Here is a 16,155-nt window from a genome sequence, read left to right on the forward strand (position 1 = left end):
AGAATAACAGTGATAATAATTTCAAAAATAGTAAAGAAACCATACCAGAGCCAGGAAAATAAATGTCATAAGTAAAAAAAATCATAAAAAATACAAAGGAATAAGAATAAAAATTGAAACAAGAGAAAATAGAGAAAAATAGAACAATTAATAAAAAGCTGGGGAAAAAAGCCTGGAAAGGCAAGAATAGAAGAACCAAAAGGAAAAGATGTGAGAAAAAGAAAACAACAAAGACCAAACAAGAAAAGGTGGGATGAAGGAAAACTGACAGAAAAGGGAGAAATGAAAGAAAGAAAAGAAACAAAGAAATTAGGTAGGAAAAAAAAGACTAGAGAAAACAAAGAAAGAAAGAAAGAAAGAAAGAAAGAAAGAAAGAAAGAAAGAAAGAAAGAAAGAAAGAAAGAAAGAAAGAAAGAAAGAAAGAAAGAAAGAAAGAAAGAAAGAAAGAAAGAAAGAAAGAAAGAAAGAAAGAAAGAAAGAAAGAAAGAAAGAAAGAAAAGACAACAAACAAAAAAGAAAACAACAACCCAGGAAAAACAGTCTTCCCTCCTAGGCCCCTCAGAACCATCTCAGGCTGCTGGTGCTCATCAGTCAATCACCCTGCAGCCTGCCCTTCTTGCCTTGGTGTCACTTTCCACCCCCTCTTCCATCTTGTGCTATCTGATTGATTTATTTTAGTTTTAATCATGCTTCCTGGTTATTGTTATGGGTTCTCCTCTCCTCTGCTACCCTGGACTCTCTCTTCCTCTCCATTTCAAATCTTCCCTTGTTTATTCCAGAATAATAATAATAACTATTTGAGCATATGTGACAAAGCATGCTGGATGCTTTACCTGTATTCTTTCATTTCATATTTCAAAGTAGATATTATTTCAATCCACATTTTATAGATAAGAAATCTCAGATGCAAAGAGGTGAAGTAAATTTACTTCTACTATTACTAAATGGTAGAGCCAGGATCTTACTCATATGTATTTTCAAATGTCTAAAACAATTATTTCTCCTTAAAAGGAGTTTATACCATCAGAATAGATAGTACATGAAACTATTAGAATCTTAATCTTACTCTCTTATTTATATCTTACTTCCTTCCACAAAAATTATTTCATGCAGTTTACAGAGATATACACATTGCAGCAAGATAAAAAAATAAAAGAGGATGTAGGAACAAATGGGAAAGAAAGCCAAAAATAAGGTAAAGCTGGGATAGGGCCAGAAAAAAAATTTGCTTCATTGCTAGTGGTAGCCACAAATCTATCTCTGAGCTTTCTAAAACCAAAATAAGAAGGAAATTACAAAATCAGTCATGCTTTTCGTAGTGAAAAAAGCAAATCAGTTTCTCAGGACTCCTTTTACCTTAAAAATAAATTTTCTTGTGTCTTTCCTACATGAATTAAAACCCAGCTTTATGTCCATGTGCCAGTTGGCCCCTGAGCCTCAGTAGAGTTGCAACACTGCTCTCCAGTTCATTGGACTCACTCAGGACAACTAACAGAGAAGTGAGGATAGACAACCACTATACCCAGGAACTGAGAATGTTTACAACTGCAAGTAAGAGAGGCCCATCCATCATCCTCTCAATTAGAGATGGAGTGGGCATCACCATCCTAGAATCCTCAGAATTGGGGAATAAAATATGGACTAGAATAGACTTATTGGTATTCTACTATAGACTTATTGTGATTCTTGCAATGGAAGAAATTATTTCATGTGGAGAATCCATGGAGTGACCATTAGAGGTGCTGAAGTCAGGAAGAGAGAGAAAGAGGTGTAATACAGGGGCACTTTCAGGCTTTGGAATTTTCCTGAGTGACATTGCAATGACAGATATGGGTCATATACACGGCCATAACCTATAGAATTGAGTGGGAGAGTGTAAACTGCAATGTAAACTATAATCCATGCTTAGTGGCAATGTTCCAAAATGTATTCATCAATTGCAATGAATATACCACACTATTGAAAGAAGTTGTTTATGTGGGGAGAAGTGGGAGGTGTGGGGACTAGGGCATATGGGGATCCTTTATATATTTTATGCAACATTTTATGTAATGTAAGTATCTTTTAAAATAAATTAAAAAATATTTTTTAAAAACTCAGCTTTAGAAAGACCACAAATCTAATCTCATCTCATCTAATCAATAAAGCATTTTGAATACATAATATAAAAAGTCAACTTTTCATCAGCCATTAAGAATTGAAAATAGGCGGCTGACTTGGCCCAGTGGTTAGGGTGTCCTTCTACCACATGGGAGGTCCGCGGTTCAAACCCAGGCCTCCTTGACCGCTGTGGAGCTGGTCCATGCACAGGGCTGATGCGCACAAGGAGTGCTGTGCCATGAAGTGGTGTCCCCTCCGTAGGGGAGCCCCACATGGAAGGAGTTCACCCCATAAGGAGAGCCGCCAGCGCAAAAGAAAGTGCAGCCTGCCCAGGAATGATGCCACACACATGGAGAGCTGACACAACAAGATGACACAACAAAAAGAAACACAGATTCCCATGCTACTGACAACAACAGAAGTTGACAAAGAAGAAGATGCAGCAAATAGACACAGAGAACAGACAACCAGGGTGGGGGGGGGGGAGGGGAGAGAAATAAATAAATAAATCTTTTTAATCAGAATACAAGGAAATTTTTTGAACATGATAAAGAGTATATATGAAAAACCTACAGCCAACATTGTTTACAAGGGAGAAATCCTAAAATCCTTCCCTCTAAACTCAGGAACAAGACAAGGATGCCCATTGTCTCCGCTCCTATTTAACATTGCTTAGAAGTACTTGCTCGAGAACTGAGGCAAGAACCAGATATAAAAGGCATTCAAATTGGAAAGGAAGAAGTCAAAATTTCATTATTTGCAGATGACATGATCCTATACATAGAAAACCCTGAGAGCTCTACAACAAAGCTTCTAGAACTCATAATGAGTTTAGTAAAGTCGCAGGTTATAAGATCAATGCGCAAAAATCAGTAGCATTTCTTTTTTTTTATTGGAGATTTTTTAAATTGACTTTGTAATAATATTACATTAAAAATATATATATATATGAGGTCCCATTCAACCCCACCACCCCCACCCCACCTCTCCCCCCCCAGCAACATTCATTCCCATCATCATGACACATCCATTGCATTTGCTAAGTACATCTTTGGGCACCTCTGCATCTCATGGTCAATGGTCCACATCATGGCCCAAACTCTCCCCCATTCCATCCAGTGGACCCTGTGAGGATTTAAAATGTCCGGTGATTGCCCCTGAAGCACCATCCAGGGCAGCTCCATGTCCCAAAGACGCCTCCACCTCTCATCTCTTCCTGCCTTTCCCCATACCCATCAGTCACCATGTCCACTTTTCCCAATCCAATGCCACCTTTTCTATGTGGACATTGGATTGGTTGTGTCCATTGTACCTCTATGTCAAGAGGAGGCTCAGATTCCACCTGGATGCTGGATGCAATCCTCCCACTTTCAGTTGTAGGCACTCTAGGCTCCATGGTGTGGTGGTTGTCCTCCTTCAACTCCATCTTAGCTGAGTGTGGTGAGTCCAATAAATCAGATTGTAGGTGCTGGAGTCTGTTGAGGCTCAGGACCTGGCTATCACATTGTCAGTCCAGAGATTCAAATCCCCTAGATATATCTTAAACCCCAACACTAACTGCAACTCCAGCACATTAGCATGAAAGTCTTATGAAGAGAGATCCCATCTGAGTCCAGATTCATCACACATAAATACCATTTCCAAAGAGGGGCCATCTGACCTGGTAGTTAACCATATCTGCCATGACCATAACTCCCATGGGTCTCTTTAGCCCTCAAAGGAACCAATACCTGGGGGTTGTATCTGCTTTATCTGTCTCTCAGACTCTGCTCAGTTGTGCATAAGGGCTCAGTAGCATTTCTGTATACCAATAATGAGCAAGATCAGGAGGAAATCAAGAAACAAATACCATTCACAATAGTAAGTAAAAAAATCAAATACTTAGGAATAAATTTAGCTAAAGAGGTAAAAAACTTATAAACTGAGAACTATACAAGACTGTTCAAGGAAATCAAAGAAGACCTAAATAAATGGAAGAATACTCCCTGTTCATGGATAGGAAGACTGAATATTATTAAGATGTCTAACCTACCAAAACTGATCTACACATTCAATGCAATCCCAATAAAAATAAACACAGCCTTCTTTAAGGAACTAGAAAAACTAACTACGAAATTTATTTGGAAAGGAAAGAGACCCCGAATAGCCAAAGACATATTGAAAAAGAAAAATGAAATTGGAGGAATCACACTACCTGACTTCAAAACATACTACAAAGCTTCGGTGGTGAAAACAACATGGTATTGGCATAAGGACAGACACACAGGCCAATGGAATCGAATTGAAAGTGCTGATATAGAACCTCACATATATAGCCACATAATATTCGATAAAGCCACCAAACCCTCTCAACTGGGAGAGAGTGGCCTATTCAACAAATGGTGTCTGGAGAACTGGAGAGCCATATGTAAAAGAATGAAAGAGGATTATCATCTCACACCTTATACAAAGATCAACTCAAGATGGATCAAAGACCTAAATATAAGAGCCAAGACCATAAAAACCTTAGAAAGCAGTGTAGGGAAACATCTACAGGACCTTGTAATAGGAAATGGATTCATGAATATCACACCAAAAGCACGAGCAACAAAAGAACTAATAGATAAATGGGACTTCCTCAAAATTAAAGCCTTCTGCACCTCAAAGGAGTTTGTCCAGAAAGTAAAAAGGGAGCCCACACAGTGGGAGAAAATATTTGGCAACCATATATCTGATAAGAAACCTATAACTTGCATATATAAAGAACTCCTATATCTTGAAAATAAAAAGATAAACAACCCATTTAAAAAATGGGAAAAAGATTTAAACAGACACTTCTCCAAAGAAGAAATACAAATGGCTAAAAAGCACATGAAAAAATGCTCCAAATCTCTAGCTATCAGGGAAATGCAAATCAAAACTACAATGAGATACCATCTTACACCCATAAGATTGGCAGCTATGAAAAAAACAGAAGAATACAAATGCTGGAGAGGATGTGAAGAAAGGGGAACACTCATCCACTGCTGGTGGGAATGCAGAAGGATCCAACCATTCTGGAGGACAGTATGGCGCTTTCTCAAAAAACTAGCCATAGATTTGCCATATGACCCAGCAATACCACTGCTGGGTATATACCCAGCAGAACTGAAAACAAGGACACAAACTGATATATGTACACCAATGTTCATAGCAGCATTGTTCCCTATTGCCAAAAGTTGGAATCAACCCAAATGCCCATCAACAGATGAGTGGATCAATAAAATGTGGTATATACACACAATGGAATACTACTCGGCTATAGGAACAAATACACTACAAACACACGTGATAACATGGATGAATCTTGAGAACCTTATGTTGAGTGAAGCAACCCAGGCATTGAAGGACAAATACTACATGACCTCAATGATATGAAATAAGCAAGAGAGCAAAAGACTGAACGATAGGCTTACAGGAAATTGGGGGGTGGAGGAAGGAAGTGAGCCGACATCTGCAGGGGTGGAATTTATGACGAGCTGGTGGTAAGTATGAACTCAAAAAAGAGATAAAATGGGGGCAAGGGGTTGCCTTTGGGAGGGGCTTTGAGGGTTTGAGGGTGGCTGGGGATGGGCGGATGGGTAATATTGCCCAAAACTGGGGGGAGGGAGGGGTAGCATACGAACATAGGAGAGTGTCAAATGTTGGTGGATAGTAAAATGCCGAGAAAATCATATCAAAATATAATAAAGAGGGTTACCTATTTAGAATGCTCGGAGGGGATGGTCCAATGCGGGACGGGCTCCTGGGGAATATTTAAATGCTCATTTTGCCAAGTGGGTGGCACCATTGGGTAGAGACCCAAGTAGTGAGAGTGGGGGTGGACCCACATCCTGGGGAGGACTAATGCCATCAAATAGAGGGAACTGTATCTCTCGAGAGAAAGGGTGGCTCCCAGGGCATTGGGGCAGTTGAGCAAGTTAGGCCCTGAACACTATTCCAACTATCTCTGGACGTGGCTCCTCGGGAAACAGAGGTTGGCTGTCACTGTTGGGCACCAAGGTGGATGGGAAAATGGATGTTAAATGTGTGGAACCAAGGTAAATGGGGGGTAAGAGAGGAGTTTCGTGAGAGTACACAAGGATGGATATAAAACATGTAATATTACACCATAACATATAGGAGACGACAGACTGATAATGTAAACCATAATGTAAAACATAGGATAACTAAAAAATTAGAAAACTGTGTATCCTAAAGTATGCACCACAATGTAAGCACAGATGTCACCTTGTTTGAAAGCTATTGTCTCAGACTCTGTACATCACCTTAAGTAAATATGATGTGAGTAGGTGTAAGAGTATCGCTGTGGAAGGGAAAAGGTTTTGTGATGGTTGTGTGGGAGTGCTGTATATTATATATATGAATTGCTGTGGTCTAGGGCTCTTGTTAAGAGAAGTTCAATAATTAGGGGGAAAAAAAAGAGAAAAAGATAGGATGTAGAATTTTTTCCAAGTCAACACGTAATCTATATTTAACCTTTAAACCCATCGCTATATGCCATTTTGCTAGTAAGGGATCCTGACATTATATTGGGCTTCAATTTTCAGGAAGTTCTGGATCACAGAGTGGTTCAACAATGGCAACGGAGGAATACTGGTATAGGATACTATTGACAGGTGATATATGGCTGACAGGGAGCTATACAGGACATATGTCCAGGGTGCATGGTAATGTTTGGATATACTCATAGTGGCAACAATTAAAAACTACAGCTGGAGGGGTACTGGGTTCCTAGCCGGTGGTGCTCTGTCGTGGTCCCTAGGGGAGCAGCGACAGTCTCCCAGGTGCAGCAGCAAGGACCGGGAAGGAATGAGGGTCCAACAGTGAGCCCCTGACGCTAATGACTATGCTTGTGAGCTGATATGCCTGAAATAAGAACAAGGCCTAGAGCAGCATTGTGCCTGGGAATTTCCTCCTGACAGCCTTCATGTTACTCAAATGTGGCCAGTCTCGAAGCCAAACTCAGCATGTAAATGCAATGCCTTCCCCCCAGTGTGGGACATGACACCCGGGGATGAGCCTCTCTGGCACCGAGGGATCACTATCAACTACCAATTGATGATGCAACTGGAAAATGACCTGGAATGGAAGGTTCAATGCGGCTCAGCAGAATATCCCTGTCTACATAAAATAACATGTCTTTAAAATGCTGTTTGACCTAATGTAAGGGGAAAATGGAAAGGAGAAATGAGTTTATATGGCTATGAGTCTCTAAAAAAGAGTCTGGAGGCTGTCAGAAGGATTGCCCTTATGCACAACTGAGCAGAGTCTAAGAGACAGATAAAGTAGATACAACCCCCAGGTATTGGTTCATTTGAGGGCTAAAGAGATCCATGGGTGCTATGGTATTGGCAGATGGGGTTGACTGCCATGTCAGATGGCCCTTCTTTGGAGCTGGTGTTTATGCATGATGAATCTGGACTCAGATGGGATCTCTCTTCATAAGACTTTCATGCTACTGTGCTGGAGTTGTAGTTGGTGTTGGGGTTTAAGATATATTTAGGGGATCTGAATCTCTGGACTGACAATGTGATAGCCAGGTCCTGAGCCTCAACAGACTCCAGCACCTACAATCTGATTTATTGGACTCATCTCACTCAGCTAAGATGGAGTTGAAGAAGGACAACCACCACACCATGGAGCCTAGAGTGTCTACAACTGAAAGCGGGAGGATTGTATCCAGTATCCATGTGGAATCTGAGCCTCCTCTTGACATAGAGGTGCAATGGACACAACCAATCCAATGTCGACAGAGAAAAGGTGGCATTGGAGTGGGAAAAGTGGACATGGTGGCTGATGGGTATGGGGAATGGCTGGAAGAGACGAGATGTGGAGGTGTCTTTGGGACTTGGAGCTGCCCTGGATGGTGCTTCAGGGGCAATCACTGGACATTGTAAATCCTCACAGGGCCCACTGGATGGAATGGGGGAGAGTATGGGCCATGATGTGGACCATTGACCATGAGGTGCAGAGGTGCCCAGAGATGTACTTACCAAATGCAATTGACGTGTCATGATGATGGGAATGAGTGTTGCTGGGGGGGGAGTGGTGGGGTGGAGGTGGTGTGGTTGAATGGGTCCTCATATATATTTTTTTAATGTAATATTTTTACAGAATAAATAAAAAAAAAGAAATTACCAACAAAAAAAAAGAAAGTTATTTTACAAAAATAAATAAATAAATAAATAAATCTTTTTTAAAAAAAGAATTGAAAATATATTTCAATGAGCCTAAATGATTGAGTTGAGAACTACAGGCATGGCAGGTGTCCCATGAGCACGGTGCCTCAAACCCTGTAGCCAGATGTCCATTCAGTCAACACATATTTATTGCACATACTCTATGTGCTCTGCCTGGAGGATTTCATCTACTCCCATGATTTAGTAACAACTTGTATGTTGATGACTCCTAAATCATATCACTAACTTAGGACTCTCTAAGCATCAGATTCATATATCCAACTGCTTGTTGTCCATCTCCACATGTACTGTCCTATAAACATCCCACACTCAACTTGTCCATAATTAAATTTATCAATTATCTTTTCTTCCCTCTTCCTTCCTTTTCTCAGTGACCATACCCATGTCAAATCAAGAAACACAAAGTACACCAGTTATTTTGACAGAATATAATATAAAGAATTGTATTGGAGAACTGAAAAAGCAAAAAGGAGACAACGAGGTATCACAGAGGTAAATACACCAAGCAGTTAGCATCCCTTGTGCTGGAGGAATAAAGACAAGAGGTTGGGATTATTAGATTTTAGAAGTATGAAGGTGGGGAAGCTTTGCAGCTAAGACTCAGTTCTCTGAGAAGGGTTGTTGGGGCCTCTGAAGGGGTATAATGAGGCAGGTTCTCGACTTTCTGGGAGTATGGAAGAAACTGAAAACAGAAATCAACTACAACTGAAACCAACTTCTGATCAGTGACGGGCCATCAAAAATCATAAAAAGGAACCATCTCTTCTCCCTTCTCCAGCCTTTCAGTCTCTGGCAACTGTGTAGAGGATGAATTGAAGTAAACAATACTGGAAATTTGTTTCATTAGTCAAGAGAAGAGATGATTGGGCTTGAACTAAGGTACTGGGAGTCAAAGTATATAGGAGCAGTCTGGTTTTTCCTTGCAGCTTATAGAGAAATGCAAGAGGAAAGTCATATGCTGAGAAATGAACTCTTAAGCACAAAGAAACCAGAAATTGATGGTTTGAAAAATTCTGATCCTATCCAGGGAGTGTGCTCTGAGACTAAAGACAGAAGCAACTCTATCAAGGACCTCCCTGAGGTTCCAGAAAGTGAGCCCCTGGAGAAAAGAGCACCATGTGAGGGTTTGACAGAACATGGAACCAGTTAGCCATTTCCGTGAAAGTTAGCTTACAGGAAAGATCAGTGGGAAGTTCTATTGTCTGATGGTTTGGACACATGTGAACTACATGCAAAGCCAACAAGTTTTTTTGTGCGTGAAATTTTTGTAAGCAGATCCAAGGGCAGTACCATGAAGCTGAAGTCTGGACCAATTATGTCTCCTCAAGTCAAGAGAGGAGGCACCCCTTGTGTGTCAGAAGGACTGGACCACCCCTGCTTTTGGAGAGGACAGGTCATCTGCCCCAGTACTGTGGGCCTTCTGCCCTGTTTTTCAGGGGGAGTGCTGCCACTCCAATGCTTGGAGACAGTGGGGCCTGTGTCCTGGTGTTCATGGAGAGCCTGGCTGCCACCCAATGCTTAGAGATTGTGAGACCTGTGTCCCAGGATTCATGGAGAGACTGGCTGCCACCCCAATGCTTTGAGAGGGTGGAGCCTCAGCCCCAGAATTTTTGTAGAATCTGTTCTCCATCCTGATGCTTGGAGAGGGTGGGGCCCCCATGTCAGTGTTCAGGAAGAGCATGGCCACTGTGCAACCATTGAGAAGGGGTGGGGTTGCTGTTCCATCAGATCTGGAGGACAAAACATCTATTCATAGATGACTCTCAGTCCTTGAAAGATAATGGAGTTTGCTCTACTGGGTTTCAGAATTGTTTGTGACCCATGACCTTTGTTTTCCTTTCAATTTTTCCCTGTTGGAATGAGACAGTCTACCTATGCCTGTCCTTCCCTTCAATTTTGGGAACATAACTTTTTCTTTAGGTTTCACAGATCTATCAACTGAGGGGAAGTGTGTACCAGGACAGACCACACACATAACCGATTTAGATGAAACTTTGTACTTAGCATTGTCAGTGAAATGATGTAAGGCTTTTTGGAATGTTGTGATGGAATGAATACATCTTGCATGTGGAAAGAACATGTCTTTTTAGGGTCCAAAGGGCAGACTGTAATGGTTTGGTGTAATTTAACCCAGAAAAACATGCTCTTAAACTTAATCTATTCCTGTGGGTGTGAATCCGTTGTAAGTAAGACATTTTGTTTAGGTTAGTCCAGTTAAGGTTTGGTCCACTTCAGTCAGGATGGGTCTTAATCCTATTACTAGAATCTTTTATAAGCAGAATAAAATTCAGACAAAAAGAAAGAAAGCCATGTAGGGAGCAACCAGAAGCTGAAAACCAATTTGCATTGCTTTGTGGCAGAAGAACCATGGACCAAGAATGTACAGCAGCCAACCCCATAACAACTCAGTCTTCAGGAAGAAAGTATCATCTTGACAATGTCCTGATTTGTACTGTTCCTAAACTCAAAAGTATGAACCAATGAATTCCCATTGTTTAAGCCAACCCATGACAGGGTATTTGCTTTGATAGCCAGGAAACTGTAACAATGGGTCTCTTGCATTTCTGTACATATTGTGAGCAGAGGCACTAATTGCCCTTTCTTTCCTATCTTTTCAAGGATATTTGCACAGCCAACAGCCTTGGAAAATAGAGATAGTGTCTTCCTCCAGAGTACAAGGCAGGATTGCTTACCTTCCAGTATAATAAAGGTAATATCTCCCTCCAACACAAAAGTCAGGTGGGCTTGCTTACTGTCCATTATTAAAGACTCAGGTTCTGGAATCCCAGTGTTCATTAGTGTGGTGCACATCCACTGCATGTGCAGTATGCACCTGAACTCCTCTCCTTCACCCCTGTGTGGCCGGGATGGCAAAGGGAACTGACATAAACTTAATGCTTATGCTGTTTACTGTGCTGTGAATAATAAAGTTCTTTGAGTTTGACCCAGGAGTGTCTTCTGCTAGTGCCCATAAAACTATGCCAGGCTAACTTGTTAGCTTGCAAATAGGGTAAAATTCAGACCCTTCATAGTTAATCTAGATAGGAAAGCCCAGAGGGGTCATTTAATTTTAGAATTTGTGAAGACAGAAGGGAATATGCCTGCACCAGGTAGGACTACTTTCAGCAGCAATTATCAGGAAATCTAACTAGAATGGCTTAAACCAATACGACTTTGTGCTTTTTCCTACTTATCAAGGCTGGATGTATGTGGTTCTTGGTGTTGAATAGAATAGCTCATTATGCCAGGGTCAACATTTCTAGGCTTTTCCCACATGATTGCAAATGGCTACTTCAACACCATCCATTGTATCCATGTTCATCGCTGGAAAAGGGAGGAAAAAGTATAAAGCACTAACTATCTTAGCTTCATTTTTATCTTTAAAGAAGCTCTAGATTACATAAATTATTCATCAAAAATATAGGGGATTCCGATATATCCCACCTTCTTCCCCTCCCACAATTTTCTCCATTAACGCCTTTCATTAGTGTGGTATATTTGTTACAATTGATGAACACATATTGAAGCATTGTTTCTAACCATTTTCAATAGTTTACATTATAGTTTCCACTTTCCACTGCACAATTTTATAGGTTTTGACAAAATGTATAATGGCTTGTACCTGTTATTACAATGTCATTCAGAACAATTATAATGTCCCAAAAATGTCCTATGTTGTGTCTACTCTTCCCTCTCCTTCCTCTCAGAACCTCTGGTGATCACTACTTTTATACCAGTGTTACAAGATCTTCCATACTAGAATAATAACAAGTCTACTTTAGCCCATATTTGCATTCCCCCTCTCCCTTTATGTTTGTTCATTCCTCAATCTTGAGGATTTTAGGATGGTGACGTCCACTCTTTTTCTGATTGAGAGGAGGCTGACAATTTCTTGATTCAATTACTTATCACTACTTGATACTTAATTTTAGGAAAATCAAATCACCTCTCTGAACCACGTATTTGAGTAATAAGATTAATACGTACTTATAAGTGTTGACCATATCAAAGGAGATAAAGTATAAAAAATCTTTTCTATAAATGTCTGTCTATATTTTATCTTGCTCTTCTTAACATTGTATGATCACCATTTTTAAAAAGATTTATTTATTTATTTCTCTTCCCTCCCTCCCCCAGTTGTCAGTTCTCTGTGTCTATTTGCTGCGTCTTCTTCTTTGTCCACTTCTGTTGTTATCAGCGGCATGGGAATCTGTGTTTCTTTTTGTTGCGTCAGCTCTCCGTGTGGGCAGTGCCATTCTTAAGCAGGCTGCACTTTCTTTCGCACTGGGCGGCTCTCCTTACAGGGCGTACTCCTTGTGTGTGGGGCTCCCCTACATGGATGACAACCCTGCGTGGCAGGGCACTCCTTGCGTGCATCAGCACTGCGCATGAGCCAGCTCCACAGGGGTCAAGGAGGCTGGGGGTTTGAACCACGGACCTCCCATGTGGTAGGTGGACACCCTAACCGCTGGGCCAATTCTGCTTTCCAGTATGAATCACCATTGAGCAATGACATAGGATAAAGCATTTTTCAGTGGATCAAATAGAGAAAGAAGATAAAAAAACACAAAATTACTTAATTTTCAAAGCGTTGAACTATCAGGTTTACTTTAAGAAATTTAATTTTCCTTATCAGACAGAGAACTAGAAAAGGAAAAATATATTTATGTATTCATTTTCCTCCTGACACCCCCTCCCACCCAGATAAAATATCCAAGGAAATGAAGATATTTTCTCTTTGGAATAATCATATTCAGAATCTTTATACTCACTGTCAGTAAGAGCATGACTGCATTCCACATGGCTCTATGATGAAACCCTCAAATTTAAAGCAAAGCCCTGCTTTCATTACTGATTATACCCATTTTTGCTGATGTTTTAAGAACTAAGTCTAGAGTCCTTAACCTAGAGCCAAGGACTCCAGTTAATTGGAGTGGGGCTTTCCATTCTATTTCCCAATTCAATGCTGTATGTGCATTTGCTATTCTAATCTGTGTAGAGACCTCCACTTACTCATGATTCAGCTTACCAGCAACCTCTTCTACCAAATGGGTGCTGAAGGCTACACAAATGCAAAGGCTCTGGGGTATCAAACTGGGTTCCAACTCAAATGCAAAATGTCTTTTTTTGAAATATGTTCATAAAGTCATGCTATTAATTTTTTGGCATGTCATGGCCTTGGATTTATCAGGAAGGAAGATTGAGGGCTAACAGTTACACCACGAGAAGGACCATGAGATGTACAGATGGTGAGACAGTCTGAGGTTATGCTCTCATATGGGATGCAAAGAGAACATATAGGCCTGAGAGTTCCTAGGAAGGTGAGATAAGAGAAATTGTAAAAGAGCAATCTTTCTGTCACATTGTAGAATAATATTAGCTCATACTCATAGTCTAGGAAAACGCCAACTTTGTGCACTTGCTCTTTCAGGGAGACCCTTTTTAAAGGGGAAATACCCAGAAGGTAAAATCAGTCTCCATTATGAATCCTGTGAGGAAGAATTTATCTCCAGAAGCATTGGGCCTGCTACTTTTTTGTTTGGCAGAGTCCTTGCTTATGCCCAGCTGCCACTGTTTAGCCTTTTCTACATGTACTTCCCAGTAGTGCCTTCCTGAGGAGAAACTCTCTACAGCCAACACTGTGGCACGGAAGTCCAATTGCTCTGGGTTATCATGGATATCCTGGAGGATATTTCCAGATCTCACACTTCTCAGATCCTCAGAATAGATAAGACAAGGATGAGTGTTTTCAGTATCCAAACTTATATGTCTTTGGAATATTATTAGCATTTGGCTTACTCCTGTTATTTGGCATAATCTCAGGTTTTTGATATAGGCAGGCTTGAAATACTGAAGTAGTAGTGACTCACTCCTTTCCAAAGATAATCTTGCATTCTGGGGCACCACCACGGCAGATTACACACATCTCTTCTCTAGCTAGGTGGTGATCCTTTGGTGGCTGCTGATCTATTCAGAGACCCTGGCTTCACTCTCTTTCAGTTTATTCATGTTCTCTCTTCACAAATCATTTAGTCTCTGTAGCATTTCCTGGAAATTCTCCTCTAGCTCTCTGGCAAACCTGATCAGATGATTCAGATTGGCTTCCTTAATTTTCAGTCTTAAGAGTTTCATCCCATTCTCTTCACTCAACAACCAGAAACTTCCTATATTCAGACTCAATCATTTCTTTAAAATTCTGCTCCACTCCCTGAATAATCACCATTCTTTCTTGCTCTTCGATCAATATGCTTTTAGCGTCTTCAAGTTTCTCTCTCAATATGTTCAATATCTCCTGGAATAACTTCCTGTAATTCACAGCAGCCTCTTGTACACCACACACCATGTGATTCTTGTGCTCTTGGGACAGGAAGCATTTGACATAAAGGTGACTTGGTCATCATCACAGAATAGTTATGGTGGTTCCAGGTGCTTTACACAGTAAAAATATGGGATTTTTGGTTGTATATGGGCTGAGTCTTTTGGGCATCCTGGTGTGTTTTCCTAGTTGGAGATGGGACTGTTTATTTCTGATTTGGACAGGGTAAAGGCCAGTTTCTTCTGTGTTCTGGGGCAGACTCACTTGGCAGCTTCTGTGCTCATGGTTAAGCATCAGTGGATCAAGGAGACAGTTCATCCAGGCACAGAGGTTTGGCTCATCCTAGACTCCTCAAATCAAACCAACCCGTTCGATCCCTGTGCCTTATTTCTTTGTAATCCTTGGTATTTCCTTTAAATTAAACAAGTTGAACAATGATGAATGAAGGGCTTTTATCTGTTCAGTTGCTTCCTCAGCCTCTCTCTCTCTCTCTGCCCCCCCCCCCTCCATCAAGTAGGCAACTGGGAAGCTCTTTGTCTCTTTTTATCAGGAAAGCAAAACATTGCCAGAAATCCCCATCAGATTTTCCCTTACACTTCATTGGCCCAAATTATGTTTTATGGCCATCCCATGCTACAAAGGGGGCAGGGGAAGCAAGATAGGCACATTGTTGCCCTGAACAAAATCTCAGGTCTGCTAGCAAGTAAGAATATGAAAATGGATCTTATGTTGGCAACTAAAGGTCTCTGCTACAATGGTATGCCAGCTCAACTCCCTGCAACAAACAATGCAGTTTCTGAGTGGCCTATTCCAAGTCAGTGGCTGAGGTTTAGTAAATGGTCTAGATCTTGGTTTTCCATCAGCTCCTACTATAGGGCATGACCAAGAGGAAGAGATCCAGAGTGGCAGGTCAGGACTGAGCAAGTAGCTCCCATATCAGTTATGGAATTAACGATCTTACCTGCCACATCAAGGGTCACCCAAGGCTCTTTCTGGTTAATGGCACACGGTGTTGTCCAGGGAGCCCATTCTTGGCCTTGGGCCCCTCAGTCTTCATAGGCAACAGTGAGCAGGGCTTATGGGGGAGCCCCATTCTCTCTCTGGGAGCAGTGCACCCCTGGGCCAAGTACCCATCCTTTTCACACTTGGGGCAAGGCCCTGATGGATGCTGATTGCAAGGCAGCTTGGGGCAGTTACATTTCCAGTGGCTAGCCTCTCTACATTTGAAGTAGGTTCCTGCTGACATAGAGACTGAATTTGGGTGGCCCTGAGGTGACAGGGTGACTTTAATGGTGACTGCTTAAAAGGTGAGCCTATCCTGGACCTCATGCCTGCTGCTCCTTACCTTCTCCATCTGGGGGTGTGGTCTCAATTGTTGAAAACTGAGAAGTCTATTTCTAAAAGGGTATTCATGGGAGTTTGGGAACACATAGAAAGCTTTTGCAGCTTCCTATGGATATCCAGAACAGACTGGCTAATGAAGTTAGTTGGTATGAGGATCTGTCCTTCATTAGAGAT

The 16,155-nt window shown here is 41.2% G+C and overlaps 1 protein-coding gene and 1 pseudogene across 1 annotated transcript in view; both read right to left on the minus strand.

The window, feature by feature from the left end:
* Window positions 1–16,155, minus strand: part of ZC4H2 (zinc finger C4H2-type containing) — a 129,284-nt gene that overhangs the window by 57,254 nt on the left and 55,875 nt on the right. The gene's annotated exons all lie outside the window — the stretch shown is intronic.
* On the minus strand, window positions 13,492–14,744 carry LOC101431116 (probable E3 ubiquitin-protein ligase TRIML2; annotated as a pseudogene).

This window comes from Dasypus novemcinctus, chromosome X (assembly GCF_030445035.2).
Source record: "Dasypus novemcinctus isolate mDasNov1 chromosome X, mDasNov1.1.hap2, whole genome shotgun sequence".
Taxonomy (NCBI): Eukaryota; Metazoa; Chordata; class Mammalia; order Cingulata; family Dasypodidae; genus Dasypus; species Dasypus novemcinctus.